Source organism: Callorhinus ursinus, unplaced genomic scaffold (genome assembly GCF_003265705.2).
Source record: "Callorhinus ursinus isolate GAN/ISIS: 27379988/994484 unplaced genomic scaffold, GSC_fseal_2.0 scaffold1790, whole genome shotgun sequence".
In the NCBI taxonomy this organism is placed as follows: Eukaryota; Metazoa; Chordata; class Mammalia; order Carnivora; family Otariidae; genus Callorhinus; species Callorhinus ursinus.
In genome coordinates this window covers 3,841-7,611 of record NW_027398844.1, presented here as the reverse complement: position 1 = coordinate 7,611, position 3,771 = coordinate 3,841, and the positions used below count along the sequence as shown (strand labels likewise).

Below are 3,771 nucleotides of genomic sequence, written 5' to 3'. Positions count from 1 at the left end.
AAACCAGAACCAAAATGAAGTCAAAACTCGGGAGTTGATTTGGGCCCATGCTCTGGTGTTTTTTAAAAAGAGAGCAAATGGGGCGCCTGGGTGGCTCAGTCGTTAAGCGTCTGCCTTTGGCTCACTCAGGTCATGATCCCAGGGTCCTGGGATCGAGCCCGGCATCGGGCTCCCGGCTCCGCGGGAAGCCTGCTTCTCCCTCTCCCACTCCCCCTGCTTGTGTTCCCTCTCTCGCTGTGTCTCTGTCAAATAAATAAAACCTTAAAGAAAAATAAAAAGAGAGCAAATAATGCAAGCCTCAGGATTTGGGAGGGGAAGGCGCGCCTCTGTCCACTTTACCTCCGGACTGGCTTGCGGCCTGCTGGCCCCGAGGCGGCCCAGCTGTCTGCGCGGCCACCGTCGTGACAGCCACGGGGCCCTGCAAGATTCTCAAGGCTTGTGCCTGCTGCGGGGGCGGTGGCTGCGAGGCAGGGGCCGGCGGCAGTGGGTGCGCAGGGCGAGGGCCGATCTGCCGGGGCCTTCCGTGGCTCTCCGCAGAGCCAAGCGCGGCCAACACCGCCACCTGGGGCTGCGGCACACTCCCCTCTCCAGCCCGGCTAAGGACCACAGCCGGCTGAGCAGATGAGGCCGTTTTCGGACCGGCGGCACCTCGTGCACTTGAACCCTGTGGCACCGGCTGCAGAGGACCAGAAGTGAAGGCTTGCTGAAGTTGTTCTTGGGGAATCAACTGACAGAGCCGCTGCTCTGGCTGCTGCGGGGTGTTCAAAAGGAGCGAATCTTGGGGAAGCTCCAGTAGAGTTACTGGCCTGAGGCCGGAAGGGTGTTTCAAAAAAAACTGAACGCGGACCGGAGGACCCCGCGCTGCCGTGGGCACCGCACTGGGGGACTGAGCTCCTGAGGGCAGGCTGCTGGGCTTGACCCGCGCAGGAGCCGTGGCGCCAGCCGTGCAGCCCTGCCCGGGGCCGGAGCCCCGCGCCAAAGCCTGCGCTCCTCGACCGGGGCCCGCCACTTTGGGGAGGCGGAGGTTGCGGCCCGCAGAGCTGGCCGTGACCTGGGCGTGGGGGCTGCTTTGTGATGAGCCGGCGGGGCACGGGGTGGTCGCAGGCAGCCTGCTAACTCGAGTGCCCTGCTTCACAGAGGATTTCGGGGACTTGGCCGTGACCGGGGTGGCCGGGGCTCTTGGTGAGGAGCTGCTGGTGGGCAAAGTGCCTGCAGGAAACGCGCCAACTCGAATCACTTCCACAGAGGACTTCTGGGACTTGGCCGTGACCGGGGTGGCCAGGGCTCCCAGCGGGGAGCTGCGGGTGGACAGGGTGGCTGCGGGAAGCGGGCTAACTCCAGTCACATTCACAGAGGATTGCCGGGAGTTGGCCGAGACCCGGCTCGCCGGGGTCCTCTGCGGTGCGCTGGCAGAGGACGGGAGGGCTGCAGGAAGCGGGTTAACTCGATTCACATCCACGGACGACTGCTGGGAAAGACCTGGTGGCTTAGAAGCAGGAGCTGGAGATGGAGATTTAAGAAAGCTGCTGGCCTCCCATGGAGTAAAACTGTTCCCCGACCAACTCTTTCCCGAGCTCCAGGAAAGTCTGACGCGTAGAGGTGGCGGTCTGACGCCCTGGCCCTGGACCGGAGACCGAACCGACACCATCTCAGGCTGTTCTGGGTCCTTCCCGGGAGGAAGCCCGCTGAGGCCGGCTGAGCCGCTGGAGCTCTGGGACGCGGGGACCGGACACTTGGCCTTCTGCGGGACCACCGCGTCTGGCCCAACGACTAGCCCCCCAGCAGCAGTCTTTGACTCGGGCGGGACACCGTCTGAATGGTCATCTGTGGAGGGGTGCGGAGGAGACATCTGTCCCTCCCACCCGCCTTCCTTCCAGGGCCTTCTCGGTCCAGAGAAAGGTGGATTATTCGGCGGCAGCGGCGGCTGCATGAAGGTCAGCTCCGTTGTCTGAGGCTCGCCGCCAGCCTCACATCCAAACGCACCACCGTCTCTCACCTCGTGGGCTGGCCAGACTCCTGGAGGTGAGACATCCTGTCTGGCGGACCTCTTCCCTCTGGCATATTTCTGCACATCCACTTCAGACGGGACGGCCAAGTCACAGGGTCTCTGTTTCCACATATCTACACAACTGCCCGCTTTAGAATTTTTGAGGTCATACCGCTGCCCAGCTTGGCTGTCTCTGCCTTTCCGGCAAGAGGCCCAAACTCTGAGCTCAGGAGGAGGTGGGCAACCGGACAGCTCCCGCTGCCGACTCAGAGAGGGTGCAGAATACCTCTTGAAGCTCCTTTTCATCGGGCGAGTGTTCATCTTTTGCTTGTTATAGAGCAGCCTGTTTGCCGTGCAGGCTACTGATATGGAAGGATCCAGACACAGGGGTTCCGCAGTAGCCAAGATCAGTTGGCTCTCAAGCAACAGCTTGTCCTCCTGGGTCCATTCCTGGCCATCGCTGGTTATGGACCGCACGTCGCAGGCTAACGTCTGCATGGTTGGGCGCAGGAGAATATGCCTGCTCTGGTAGCCGGGAGGTTCCCCACCACTGCCCTGCCTGTAGTCCCGCACCTGTGCTATGACACACCCACAGTGGAAAATGTTAACCTGAGATTTTTCCAGGAGGTCCAGCAGAGCAGGGGGTAATTCTTCAGCATCCAGGTATTCCAGCAATTCCCCTGCTTCATAAGGCAGCCGAACGGTCTCCGAATCCGCTCCATGTTTCCCCTCGAGCATCAGCGAATATCCCCCCTCTCCCGGATGTAGGCTGACCACCAAACAGGGCAACGACTCTCTCCTGACGAGCTTCTCTAGCAAGTTCACGTTGCTTCTTAGTTCCTCCGGAGCCTCAGGCTCTTTCCCACATTCTTCCACATACATGTCATAAAGTTTTTCATAGAGAGATGCTTCCCCACTCGATGAGCGTTTCCTTTTAGGAGGCCTCTGCTGGGCACTTGCGATGACATAGTCCGCACGGTCCAAAGCTCGTTCTACAGCCTGTTGCATCGCGGGACAAAGGGGGCCCTAAAGAGAAGACACAACGCAAGTGCCTTGAGGGGCGGGGTGAAAACCCTGTCCTTCCCGTCCAGGTAGAGTCTCGCCAGCGCCGCAACTCCACCGTGGAGCCACGAGCCTCACTTGCAAATGGACGGCCAGAAGCCCGCCCCACCGCAAGCACCACACAACTTACCTGCGATTTGGGGAAAACACCCGCACGTGTCAGAGCCGCCTCCGCGCCAGGTCCAGACTCCCTGCGGGCTGGGCCGGAAGTGGATGGGAGCCCCCCCCCCGCCCTCCCCGCTCTCCCCGCTCTCCTCGCTCTCCCCCCGCCCCCCCCCCGCTCTCCCCCCGCCCCCGGGCTCCCCGCCCCGCCGCGGGAGCATCCGCTTGTGCGCACGTGCGCTCTCTGCAGGCCACAGCGGCGGCGGGCCTCAGGCCTCCTCCTGTCGTTGCCTCCGCCTCCGGGCCTTGAGGCCCACAGCCCGTACTTCCGCTGCAGGGCCGGACCTTTGTTTTCCGCTCAAGGCCGAGAGCATGCCGCCACCGACGCGGAGGCCACAAGCCGAAGAATACGCACTTTCCGGTCCGGTCCCAGTCCACGCGGGTTTGCGCAGGAATGCGGCTGTCGCGCAAGCCTTGGAAGCTGTTCATTTCTTTTCTTGGCCAGCGCTTCACCCAGAATTGTTCGCTGTTTCTGAGTCTCCTGTCGTGAACGGCGGGGCTGCACCTGGTGCCCATCACCGCTTGAACACACCCCACAGAGTCCACGTGTGTAGCAGCTC

General features: G+C 62.2%; 1 pseudogene; it reads right to left on the bottom strand.

Annotated features, from left to right (window-relative positions):
- Nucleotides 1-339: 339 nt before the first annotated feature.
- LOC112812961 (transcription factor SPT20 homolog pseudogene) lies at nucleotides 340-2,995 on the bottom strand (annotated as a pseudogene).
- Between the last annotated feature and the right edge of the window lie 776 nt (nucleotides 2,996-3,771).